Raw genomic sequence first — 14,131 nt, forward strand, 5'->3', positions numbered from 1 at the left:
ACTCACTTTCTGCTGAGTCAAGAAGACTGAAAATGCTGCTCTGTAGCACATCCTGACCAGTTGTCCTGATATGATCATACACCTCAAGGGTGGAGAAGCAGCAGGTAACACACATCCAGGTGCGATAACTCAGGGACCTCCCAGCCCTGTAATGCAGAAGATACAAAGCCAGAACATCTGGACGTAGCCAGACCAGTTTGTGCATATTTACTGAACAAGCTTATTTACAATCTATTTGTTTCCACACGGTTTCATCACATTCTTAACGTTGTGTCAAGAGCGAAGGCAGAGCTCTCAACATGTTTAATGACCGACAAGGGCCCCAGGAGGAGTCACGCGATGGTGTGAGAAAGAATGCTGCCCTTCAGAACTTCAGCCAAGCAGAAACACCTCCATAGAACTCTCTGCAAGAGGAGTGGAAAGGGAAGAAGCTTGGAAACGAAGACTGCAAACGCCAGGAAAATGGGGCAAATGAAAGCAAAACATTTTAACAACTCATTATTCAACTAAGCTCATGGTTATGTTTTCATGCCCAACTCATGTCCTCTGAGTCTCAGCCATAAGCAGTGCTGCTTAGTTGCGTATGCTGTGCAGTTGTGGCCAACCCAAGGGCAGGATGTGCTGCTGGGATGGATGGATGTGGGGCTGCTGAGCTATTTTTCCAAGAGGAAACATCCCAGATCTGCTAAAAACAGCAACAGCTGAATGTTTTGAACCACTGAACCTCAGCAGCGCTCTATTTGTTGCAAAGGAAGCAGGCAAATATCATTGCTTTTATTGCCTCTTGAACGTCAGCTGGCATCCTCTGCTTTGGGATAACGCGCTCTAATTGCACAGCCAGCCTTCCAAACACACTCTGCAAGCCTGCCGCATGTGGCACTTACAGTTGTGGTAATAACACAACAGCCAGCCAAGAAGCACAGCACAAGCACACCTCTGACCTGCAAGTGACCCACTAATTAGTGGCTGCCCAAGGTTAACGAACAGAGTGCTTCGCACTGGGAGCAGTGCTAGCAGAGCGAACTCCAACCTCAGTAAACTGGTAAATCTATGCCAGGAGGTGTTTACACATTCATTAGTGATGTTGGCAAGACAAAGCACAACAGAAAATCCCCTTCCTGTTAATAGTGCGCTCAGAATAAAATGAGAGGTCTCTTTTTTCCTGCACGTAACAATTACTGCTGAGGTTGAATTGTAACTACAGAATTAGGCCCTGCATTTGGGAACTGCCAGCAATCAGCTCGCAGAGGCTCAGGATGCTTTCCAAAGGAGTTGTCTGCCATGGCTATGGAGACAAGCACCTCGTTTCATCTTGTGATTGATAGGAAAATGGCGGTGGACACCCCAGATTAAAGCTGGAATGGCACTTCAAGAGATGGAAGCATTCAGCCCCACAGCAGGGTGAGGGTTTGGACAGCCCTGGGCTGCACACTGGGATGGACCTTTTGCTCTCATTGGGTTTGACAGGAACATCATCCAGATCTGAGAGGTTGCATTTCCACTCTCTCTCCTCCCAGCAAGAGGATTACACTACAATCATGCAGGAAAAGGCAGATCTCACCCCTCTGCTGCACCCCCTGTGGGCAGAGATAGCCGTGATTTAGGGTCAACTCCACTTAACCAGCCCTACCCAAGCCACGAGCTTTGGAATAAGTGTGGCCCTTTGTCTGTTAGGTGCTCGTATAAGGACACAAATAAGTGCCTGTTGCCTCCAGTCAGATTTATCAAAGCAGGTCCCAGCTCTGCAGCTGCAACAGCAAATCAATAGCAGAGTCCTTACTACAAACTGCTGATCCCGCTCTCCATCACACAGTGGCATGTACATGTCCCAAAATGCACTCAATCCTTGGCAAAGCCTACTAAGGCATGATCTAAACATGAGAAGAAATACAACAACAGGAGAACACTGCAGAGAAACCAACAGGAGCACCAATATTCCCAGCAAGAGCATGGGCTCTGCACTCATAGCCCAGCATGTGCGTGATGGATGGAACAAGAATGGGGATCGCTACTAAGAAAATGGCAACTGCTATTTTTGCACACTTCCAGCTCAACCACAGCAACCTCAATGGCCTTCTGAGGACCTCCCAATTGGGAAAGGGAGCCACTAACACTTGATGTGCACTTCTCATGCAGCCCCCCCATGCCCAGGATTCTCTCATTGCATCTGACCCAAGTAGGAGAGACTGGAGATCTTAAGGGAGAGAAAAAGAAGAGTCCCATTTCCTTGCCAAACTCATGGGCTCTATCCACTAAGCTGACCTTTCTCTGTTGCTGCCAAAGGAAGGAAAAACTTCTTATATTTGCACCATACTTTTAAGCTAGGTTAAATCCTGCTGGAAGACAGAGCACTTCACATAGGTGTTGTGCAGCTATGTTTGGGTGCAAAGATCTCCTTTGATCTGAGCAGGGACACACAGCAGAGCTGCTCTAAGTCATTGGTGGTGAACACAACTTCTCTTGGGTCTACTCCTGGAGGATCCATCCATGAGGGAGCTTCCCCAGCCCAACGGAACAATGTGAAAAGCAGGGAATAAAAAAGCATCAGTGGGAACTGGTTCAGCAGCAGGTGGGCAAAGGCTGAGAGAAGAGCAATAAGTGCACTGGAAAAGGAGGGGTTTCTGCCAGCACCAGGGGTTGGAGCAGAGGATATCCAAGCATGGTTTGCTGCATCCTGATCTGGAACAAAGATAATGCAGCGTGCTGGTTTTCCCTGGAGAGGTGGAGTTCAGCTGTCAGTAACTGTGGCTTATTCACTCTACTGCAGCCTACCAGGCACAAAGCAATCCCTGAAAGAAAAGAAAAAGAAAAAGAGAGAGCTCTTTTCTCCCTATTGGAAGATGAGGGGGTTTTTTGCTCTAATCCCTAAACAAACAGATTTAATGCCATTAAACACTCACTGGCATTATCGAGACGTATCACTCTCATGCTGCTGCATGCAGAGCGCAGGCTGGGTTTCAGAGAATTGAGATCCTGTGATCACTCTGCACTCACAATCTGCCTTGAGTTGAGGAGGGGAAGAAAAAAAAGCCATCTCTCCTTTATCACTGTTCCCTGGGAACAGGAGGAAAGCGGTGAGCTGACTTCAGGGAAATAAATAGTTCGGAAGACTTTATGGCCCAACATCTGCAATTAGTTTTCAAGAATCAGGGCAAATAACCTTAAAGCAAGTCAGTTTATCTCCCCCTTCTGCAGCCTTTTTCTCCTTTATCCCAATTCGCCCATCCTGCTTTTCTCACTAACAACAGGCACACATCAGAGAGAGAAGCAGCTCTTCACTTTCAAAGCAAGAGGATAAGGAACCAAAGGGAGAAAGAGAATGACAGCTGGGCAGGACATTTCCCAACTCCTGATGCTCTTCAACACAAAATATTTTCCTTTCTAACTTAAAACTGAAAAAAAGAAATCGTCAATATTGCCTGAGCCAACACTGAAGGAATGGAGCAGATGTCAGTATTTGTTTCATCTAAAATCAAATCATTCCCCGTTAAATGGGGAGACAGCCTTACGTGCTTTATGTTTAATACAAATAACTGATAATTTCAAAGCAACACAGAGAAAACGCATTGCTGGAACTGAGATTATACCGGTCTCTCCCTCACTAATCGCCATTTAAAAACCTGGATTTCTTGAGCCCTGCATTTCCCAGACATTCCTGACCAGCTCCTTTCTGGGTTACAAGGATCAGATAACGCTGTGGGTAGGAGCTCGGCTCACCAACACGAGGCGTTGGACGGGTGGCCCATCTCCAGCACACCCAGAGCCTGCTACCACCTGACTGCTGCTCCGCGCCCTGAGGGCAAGATGAGCTCTGCAGATGCTCATCCTTTTGCCCATCACTGTGGTAGGTCTTCTCCAGGCTCCAGGTGAAGCAAATAATATGCACCGCAATAAATACTTGTGAAAAAAAAACAACTGGAAGGCATCTAAAATCACATTTTTGTAGGCTTCATGCAACGCCTCTGCACAAAGGGCATCTGCCACTCCATCTCTTCCCATCACGGCATCCTTTGAAGCATGTAGTTGTACTCACAGTTATAGTCTCAGCTAGGCAATTTCTATCACCCTATGGGACAAACCAGAGCATCCCTCCATGGAAGCAGCAACAAGGACAGGACCACCCTGGCTGGTGACTGCACCCATCTCCCTCTTCCTGCTGCATCCTCACCCCCTCCAGCTGCCCATATCTGCCTGTCTGCACCACACTACCAACACAAACTGCAACTCCTTCCTGCATTGGAACAGGTCAGAGCAGCTTTGCTGGGGGACTTGGGAAGGGTGGACAAAATGCTGGAAGAAGTAATCCCTAAAGCCACAACAGCCTTAGCCTGAGGACAAGTCTCCAGCTTTACAAATGCCCCCTGGTTTGCCTTAGGGACACTTTCTTAAAGTCAGGGACATTATGACAGCATCATATCAGCCAGCAACAATGCTGCTCTACTCTGCACAGGGACAGGCAGCAACTACTCCATCACAGCTCTGCTTCTACCTTGTGCAAAATAAAGCTGCAATCATCCCTTCAGAGGAGGAAGGCATTGGCTTCCTAGGACTGTAACGATGATGAGGAGTTTAAACGTAACCACAAATATAAAACTTTAAAACTCTCATAAACAGATTTGAAAGTGAGCCAGAGGAACTGGTGTGAATGTGAGCTACTCCAGTACAAAGCAATAAGAAAGACACAGCCATAAACCTGAGCAAGAGGGAAGTGGGGGGGAAATCAGCAAAGACTTGTGGGTGTATTTTTCTTTTAAGGTGTGCAGGAATTAGCTTGAAAATAGGACATTTTTATAAGTGGTGCAAGATTGGTTTTACTTTTTTCTTTTCTTTTTTTGCATACTTTAATTGGTGAGCAAAGCCAGAATGCAGACACATGCCAAACGCAGATGTGTCGGCCCAAAGTTCTTCACATGGCCCCCAGCCAGGTAAACATTTGACCCAAAAGCCCACCTAATTTCAATGGGCTGAAGTCTGGAAAAGTGATTAACTATAGAAAGGCCAGTGTATGGCTTCGTACCTGGGGAATGCTGGAGCAAAGCAAAGGCTCTCAGGCCCTAATTAAAAACCTACCTCTCACCCGAAGGAAAACTGGAGCTGAGGAACGAAGGAAGCTGGGGCTTTTCCAACAGTGCTCATAAAGCTGTCAATAAGCTGAGAAAGTGGCCTTGATGGTGTGAAAAGTCATCTCTGAGAAAAAAAAAGAAAGAAAGAAAGAAAAAAAAGCTGCTGTTCAATAAGGCCTAACAAATCATCCAGGATCGTATAAATGGCTAATTTAACAGCAAATTAGTAATGTTTATGAAATCTAGCAAAGACAAGTCAAGAGCAGGGCGTTGTGAAGTTAGGTTCGGATTTTATCCCATCTTGGGTCTTTCTGGTGCTACTCATGGAGCATGCAGAGTTGCACTGCATAGGGGAGAACAGCCCATGGCATGGCAGCCCTACAGTGTGCAGACCTGCTTTGCAAACAGAGCTCCTGCAGCTGGATGAAGTCCATCTCCTTATCTTTACAGACTCCTGAGCTTCCAGAGGCCTAGAATGGCTACTTCTCTTCATAAAATTAATGGTATGCTTTTTATGGTTTCCAGCTACAGCTGGGAGCCTGATTCTGAGTAGAAGGGACTGTTAATACAATTACTGGGTTGGTTTTACGCTGTAAATTCTCCATTGCTTTCTTTTTGCTGTTTGGGAGTCTCTCATTGAGACGTGCCCTGCAAATCAGGTAGGGCTGTCAGCGCAGCTGGACCCAAAGGTCTGGGGCACTTGCTTTATATAAAACATATTTTCTGGGTTTATAATGGCAATAAAAGCGTTCCCTATTTGCCAAAACTTGGCACTGATGTTTCAGAGGAGCTCTGGAGAACAGTTTTTGGAATATTTTGAAGAAAATACGTGCAAACCCCATGTGTTTTAGGCCCAGAGGCCTAAAAGGCCTCAGGGGGACAGGCAGGGAAGGGATGGCAGGGGGACATTCCCAAAGTGGCTGCAGAATGCCACGAATGACCCTCAACTGCACACAAGCTCAAAAGGGACTTCCAGCTCCTGACCTCCATTAGGAAACAGTACAAAATTAGGTTAATTGCACGCCCAATGAACCTCCTGATGTGAATTCGGTTATAAATGTTTATCGTTTGGTATTTTACACCGGAAGAGTTAATCTCCGTATGGGGAAAATAAGCTGTACCAGTGCAAACCTTCATACTGTTATAACCATGCCAAGGCAATGCTGAATGTGCACACAGTCACGCTGGTTTAAAACACACTCAGTTTTATCCAGTGTGGCCATATCAAGTATCAGTCAGACATAACCAAACATCAATAGAAAGCAAGAGAGGAAGCACAGCTCAATTTGAGTGCATTTATTCACCAGTAGAAGAGCAGTCAGGAAACAATTTCCCCTTCCCAAGAAGAGTTTTTGAAATTCCTCACACTGAACCAAATGTATTTGCTCTCAAAAATCTTCAGGTGGTGAAACACAGGAAGGAGAGGAGAAACATCATGGAATGAATAAAAAATAGGAATTTTTTTTTTTTGGTGTTTTTATCTTCTTTTTACCTTGTTTTCAGGCAAATTTCAGCCAACAGCTTCATTTCAGAAAACACTGACTAAGGTCATTTTAGAAAACTGAGCCAATAAAGAAGAAGTAAAGTCCTTGCAAGGACATATCCCAGTTAAGAGGTAGGAAACTGGGAATAAATGGTCAGTTCTTGCAAAGGAGCAAGGTCAGCACGGAGCCCTGGAGAGATCCATGCCATTAAAAATGGATGCTCACAAATGACCTGGAAAAGGGCACGAGCAGCCAGGTGAGCAAGTTTGCTGATGATGCTGATTTTGAGAGCATCAGCATGAACTGCAACACAACTTTATGATACAGTGACAGGTCATCAAATAGCAGATGAAGTTTGATGCAGACAAATGTAAAGGGACCCACAAAGGGGGGGAAAAAATCCAAATTTCCTATAGAAAATGATGGGTTCCGAGCTGACCACTATCACACAGGAGCAATACCTTAGGGCAGTGACAGATGGATCTGTGAAACATGAGCTCATTACCCAGTAGCAATTAAAAAAATATTCATCATAAGAAGTTATTACAAGGAAAGAACAAACCAAAGAACATCATTACATCGGAGTATGTCTGTGCTTCCCCTGCATCCTGATCACAGCAAGGAGACATTCCCTCACCTTAAAAGAGGATAACATGCAATCGTGCAATGGCAAAAGGTGCAGTGAAAGGCAAGAAGGCTGATCCCATATGGTCCCATATGGAGAGGGTCAAGAAAGCTACAACTCCCCAGCTCAGAAAAGAGTTACCTATAGAAGGACTGAAATCCATAAAACAACAGCAACAACCGGTCCTTCTTTCCTTCCTTTTTTCCCCCCAGCATGTTTTTTCCTTAAATATTTTTTTCCTTGTCATTTACCTTTTCCCTCACAGTCAATTTCTTCTCATTTCCAGACCAGAGCCAATTCTGCAGGGATCCATCACACTTGTTGCTGTTTTCACGGGACAGCAGCCATGCTGAGTGCTAAGTTAATTAGCCATCAGTTCCCACTTCCTCCACTTCCAGCAAGTTGGAACAATCGCTCCTTTCTAAGCCCATCCTCACTTCCACCATCACCAACACACATGGGGAACACAGGCAGCCTAGCAGGCAGAAGAAGGAATCCTCCAAGTCCTTGCAGCAGACCAAGGACACTACAACAAGGGCATGCTGCCACCATGTGTGTCCATTCATAAACTTTGGGGTGGCACAGCAGCCTTCAAAGTGATGATACAGAATAGGTAACAAGGTAGATACAATCCCCAAGGCTTTAAGAAGGGTTTTGCTTTTTTTCCTAAAGACTATATTCTAAAACTATATAACTGGTAGAACAGGAGAGTCACAAAGCAGCCCTGGGCCAGACAGCAATAGGACCTCTGATCATGCACTGAATTAACTTTTCTCTTGCACCAAATCCTAGCACAGCCAGTTGCAATATGCTGAAGCTCCTTCTCTGATGCTTTCTCTATTCTACTGTTCTAGCTTCCTGTACTGATCCCTGGGCCACGTTCAGATACTGCTCACATCTCATCACACTGATGGTGTGGCTCCATGCATCCCCATCAGCCACATCTCTCACAGTAAGAGTACTTCTGATCATTTCAGGTTACCTTGATCTGCTGCCAACAAAATGCACCCAGCAGCACCTCCAGCAAGAAAGCCTGGAGCATGTTTTTTCTTGTATTGACTGATACCAGAGCAGGGAACAGCATGGGGCCAGAAGTGATCAGAGTGGCATTGCAGATCTTACCTTCAGATTATTAGAGCAATCAGCTTTGCCACCCTTACCAATATCATCAAACACTTCACCTCTGTAGCTTTCCAACACTGACAAGCATCCATGCTACCCTCCCATCACCTCTGGCAACAGCCCCATGTTCCTGCAGTCCAGACAAACAGGAGATGCTAAAGATGCATATATGTGTCTCCAGAGGCAGCAGCAGCCGAGTTCCTCCATCCCCATGGGAGCTGAATACGAGACAGTCTTGTTCTCCAGCATGGCAGCTCCTGCTTCCTCACAGAGAATGTTTAGGGCACATCAGGGCATTCCCCTGCAGATCTGAAAGCAGATCTTCCAGGGCTGCTGGCTCTCCTAGGAATAGATTCCTGACCTGACCTTACCTTGCAGCAAAGACCACCGCTGTGAAATGAAATATGGCTTTGGAAGTTGTGTTTTTATGATCTATGAAATCACCCAGACCTCTTGGGTAAATAAATTCTGAATATGAAGCTGACCTCTTAGCTTTTAGCATATCAGTAAAGCCTTGAGGTTTTTCATTAAGCTTAAATAACATCTAAGAAGGCCCTGTTTTCTACCCTTTCTTAAAAATCCCAAGGAGGTGAAGCCTCATGGTAAATTCTGCTTCAAATATCAGCTGGAGGTACAACTTCAATAAGGGTAATACCTTAACTGCAGAGTGCCGGTGGTGAGCAGGGCTGTGCACACAAGACTTTTGTACCACATATTCCTCTGTGCCTCTCAAATACTTAATCACAGTGACTGGTTTCACAGCTCCAGCTGATTTCAGTCACTGGGCAGCCAAGGAACAAGACCCAAACAGAGAAGCACCAAATTCCATTCTATAGACTTGCATCAGCCACCACAACCCTACCAGAGCGATCCCAGACCAACCTGCCATCACAACACATGGCCACGGAGGCTCAAGTGGATTAACAACAGAAGGCCAAGGGTGAAAAGGGACAAAAGCTACACACACATCTTTCTAGCACCTCTCCCCTATCTCCAGAAAGTGGATAACATTACTTGGAGGGGAAAAATCCAGATGCTGCCAGGAGCTGTATCCGTTCCAAAGCTGTGTGGTTAAATACCTCACTGGTACAAATCATTGTAATTTCCCTGAAGTCAAAGCCAACTTGCCACTGCCCAGAAGCGGGTGCATAGGGCATAGTTCATAATGGTTGGATTACAGGAGGTGGTATCCCTGAGTTCCTCAGGCACTTGGCAATTTGAGCCCAACAGCATGAACAGAAAGCCTGATTTCCTTTGAGCCTGAATCAGCCTCCACATCTCTACCTCCAATGGAAGCAGCGGGTTGGCAAAGCCTTTCCCCTTCTACATGAGCCACTTGGTTCACATTAACTATAAAAACCACGTAAGACTACAAAAGAGTGATTCATAGGGAGAGGCGGAAAAGGAGAAACAGCAGCTCTCAAGTCATTATTAGGATGCTGGAGTCCTCGACACGGGCTGGAGCACACCCAAACATTGCAGGATCCAGCTATCTTTCGGAATGATGTCACTGAGCGCACCCATGTGCCAGCTGGGTTGTGTAATGTCTCTCCTCTCACTCTCCACCCGCTACCCCAGCTCCTGGTACAAGTCTCCCAGCTTGCTGAGCTCACTTCCCCTCATAAGACAGACTTTTGATGAAGTGGAGCAATGGTAACCACATGGGCTCATTCACCTTCATCCACATCATCTGCTCCAGCAGGCACGGCTCAGCGGATGCAGGTTTTTACACATTGGCTCATAAGGAGAAAGAGCACACAGTCTGGATGCAGCACACCTTGTCACCCGCATCATTTTGTTTTCATCTTGTTTTTTTCATAGTTGATTTTCATTCTGTTTTCATCTGTTGGCTCAGCTCCACTCCCAGCCTTCTCAGCCCCATAACGCTGCAATGTTTGGGATCTGCACATTTCCCTCCCTCCCCCTTTATTTTAGTCTGCTACAGGAAGGCCAGGAAGAGATTGGTAGCATGGTCAGAGCTAGTAACACATAGGCATATGTTATTAGGGTTAAATAATTTGTTACTAGCTAATAGGTACCCTACTGTCATCTGCCTGACTGGTTAAGTATCCCAGACAGACTTCTACCCATAACATCACTGCTGTCTTCTATTTTACAGACCCTCTACAATAAAATTCGGCCATTCTTTGGAGTTTCCATTTGCACTGCAACAACCCGGGCACTTGTACAGGATAGACCACTAGTCCAGGTTACACATAGCAAAGACGTTGTCATGGCCTTCACTTGAGAAGGGCTGCAAATTCCTAGCACACTTTTTTGCACAAAGATGTCCCCACTCAACACCTCAAAGAAGCCATTCAGCTGCTCCTCAGTAACCAGAAATGGCAGGTTGGGATGTGTTGACCTTCTTGGAACAGGCAGCTTCTCCATCTTGATGCTACCCCTTTTCTTTTTTTCCTCCAGCCATTATCCCAACAATCACCCTTTGTTTTTCCTTTTCCTATCTTGCACACATTATTCGATGGACTTTCTCACAGCTCACAAACAATGTTCTCAGCAAATCCGAGCCAAGGTCACGCAGCTGTGCTGCACCAAACCTGGGTCTGAGACAGCTGAGGTCCTGGGCTGTGGGTTACGCTGGGTCATCTTGGCAACTCAAGGCTTGTTTTTCTGCCTTAAAGATCCCAACCGACTCCCCAGACAGAAATGCACTGCTTAGGAAAGGCAAAATAAAAGAGGGGCTGAGCTCTCAGTGCTCCATCCTCCAAAAGAACAGCTGGGATCCAGCCCCAGGGAGTGCTCCCAGCCTCCTACACCACTAAGGCCATCTGCATGAGAAATGACTTCTCTGGCTTGAGGGCTTGGGGGATACCCACCTCAAAACTGGATGGGGCTGAGCCAGGAAGGAGCATCATTTTCACATCTAGCTCATTGGAAGAGCTTAGAGGCAGGATGGGGAGAAGGGACTCCTGGGAAAACATGGATGAAAGTGAAATGAGTGTGGAGAAAACTAAGAACCAAGAAGCAGTTTTAATGGACAGTTCTCAGTTCACCCTATTCGAGCATCTGCAATATCTGACAGAACACATTTTAAGAGCAACAGCTGAATGAAACTGACTTCCTCCTCCTCTTCACCAGAACCCATGGGGAGGCACAAAACCCCCCAGCACCATCTCTCACTTTATCCCCTAGGTTCATCAAACAGTCAACTGCAAATAGCAGTCTGTGGCTTCAGTCTTCATCTGTTAACCACTCCATGGGTTTTTGAGAGCCATTCTACAACTTCATTACTCAAAGCTGCTCATTTTGAGTCACCCATCAGGTGGTGACTGCCAGAAGAATGTCTCATGATGCAGCTTACACCACCATTAACATCAAGTTATCATCCAAGATTCAACCATTAGACAGTATGCTTAGCCAAACCTACACAGAGTCAGCTTTTGTAACCTTTTACAACCCAAAAAGCATCCTTTGGGCTCATCCCATTTGCAAGGATTTCTACAGCTCCCAGCACTCATTTGTCACCAGTGGCATTTTCTGTCCTTGGAAGTTCCACCTCTGTGAGCTTTTAGGCAGAAAAGGCTGCGTTGCCCATCCCCATCTAGAAGCACTCATGATTTGAAACTCGACATTAAGATACCAACCCAAGGGACCTACAGCAGAGCTGGAAGGAGCCTGGGCCACAATCTGGACTGTAACTCATGGGAACGATGAGTCATTTGAGATGAAACCAGGAGTCAATATTTGACAAATTAACCTTCTCAGAGAAAAGCAAGTCTCTAATACACCTGCTCCAGATGAGAGAGTCAAGATTTAAATAGGCACCAGATTTGCATAATACCCTCACGATAAGCAGCACTACAGCAAAACCCTGCAATGCATGAAGGATTTATTTCATGTCTCTTACATTTTCTGTACCCCAGAAGAGGCCATTCATCATTGTGCCAATACTTCAGAGATTTCACTGAAAGCTCCAGCAGCTCTAGATTATCAAGGAATTATATATTTTACCCCACTGAATAATCATTCCCAGAAGCCTGATAGAAAAAAATTCCAACTTTCATCATGTAGGTTAATGACACTGCAAGAGATGACATTCACTTTTAATGACTACACAGTCAAAGACATTGAAACCCTGCTTTTTGACCAGATGAATTGATCTGCTCATTACCCTGTAATTTCCAGCTGTATTTAGATACGCACTCAACATCTCGCAGACGGATCTTCATCAATACCCTGACTACATACATCCCCTAAGAACGATGTCAAAAGTTATTCCACTGTATTGCTAATTAGAGATTCCTCCTGCTTCAGGGACTGTAAGAGTGGACACTCCATTCCTGAGGCCCAAGCCTAACTATTTGATTTTATCAATACAGCATCAGAGGAGAGCCAACAGCAGATCAAAGACTGTGTTAGCCACAAGCGGTCTATTAAGAGTTAGGAGCTGGTTTGGAAGGCTTAACTCTCTTAAGCTCCTCTTGAGAGCACCAGGCTTGGATTAAACAGCAATAAGGATATAAAGCTTTCCTGTAACAACCAACAGATCGATCGATCCAGGAGCTGCACCAGATTTCTCCCATCTGGAAAGAGCTCTGCATACAGAACCTTCCATTTGGTGCTCCAAACCTTTAAACCCCCAGCCTCCACTCTGACACACGTGTAGTTTAATTCAATCAGATTTCCTTCAACGGGGATGTGATTTTCACAGTGCAAAGATCGTGTCAGACAGTGATGTCCGGAGTGGGAAAACCTTTTGATAAGGGGAAGGAGGTTACTGTAAATCAGAAAGAGGAAGATCTGTACAACTGCTGCTGGAATCACTGGAAATTACTGCTGTACTTTTGGATTCCTCCAAGTTTCTTTTGCTGCCTCTGCTGTTGGGAAAAGAACTATTACCAAAAGTATGCTTGTATTTTAAAGGGATGCCGTCAAGGATTGTGAACAGAAAACATGCATCCATCTCAGTGCTACGCTCACTCTTACTTGCAGTATCTGTTAACACTTGAAAACGCTCCTGAAGAGTATTAACACACAGTCACCAAAAGGAGGATGCCAGTGCATGGAATGCAGTTACTACAGGGCATCCTCAGCCTGTATTCACCTGAGCACTACAAATGACTTCGCTCACACAGCTCAGAGGAACTTGCTGCAGGATCAAGGGCAGCCTGTGCCACACAGCCCAGCAGCCTGCTGCACCCAGATCCAACACAGCACAGAGCTTCCAAGAAGCACCCAGTACACAAAGATAGGTGCTGAGATACCCCAACAGAACGGGCTATAGTATCAGCCTAACCTTTAACAGGCACCCAGAAATACAAAACAAGAACACTATGAATACTCCCAATTGTGGCTATGCAAAAAAGGAGCATTCTGCTGCTCACAGATTTACTTTTTTCCCCCTTACTGCTTTTGAAACACAGACACAGCCAAACAGCACTGTCCCAAACAGGGACAGGGGGGCAGGAGGACTTAATGCCCAAAGCCATCTGTCTGTTCAGTTCCCCCACCCCCAGCCCTTTAGAGCCCCCATCACACCTCCTGCCCCACGGAGATGCAAAAAATGGTCCTTATCTGCTTAAAAACCAGACTGAGCAGATGCGCCCACACCATACAGCAGCCCAGAGGCAGTCACAGTGCTGCCTGCAGCCCCCAGCCCTGTGCCAGATGACTTCATCACCCCTCACTGCTGTGAGATCCCAGCAGGGCTGGTCGGTGGGACAGCTGTGCGCTGATCTACAGTAGGAAGCCTCTTTGGTAGAGGAACAATTAGGAGTGTAATCATTTTTTAAATGAAAACCGATCCAAACCTGACAGGGATGGCAGCACAGACAGAATCCCAGAGGAGAGGGCTTGCTTGGGAGATTGCTGGGATT

The sequence above is a fragment of the Coturnix japonica genome, chromosome 18 (genome assembly GCF_001577835.2).
Source record: "Coturnix japonica isolate 7356 chromosome 18, Coturnix japonica 2.1, whole genome shotgun sequence".
Classification (NCBI taxonomy): domain Eukaryota; kingdom Metazoa; phylum Chordata; class Aves; order Galliformes; family Phasianidae; genus Coturnix; species Coturnix japonica.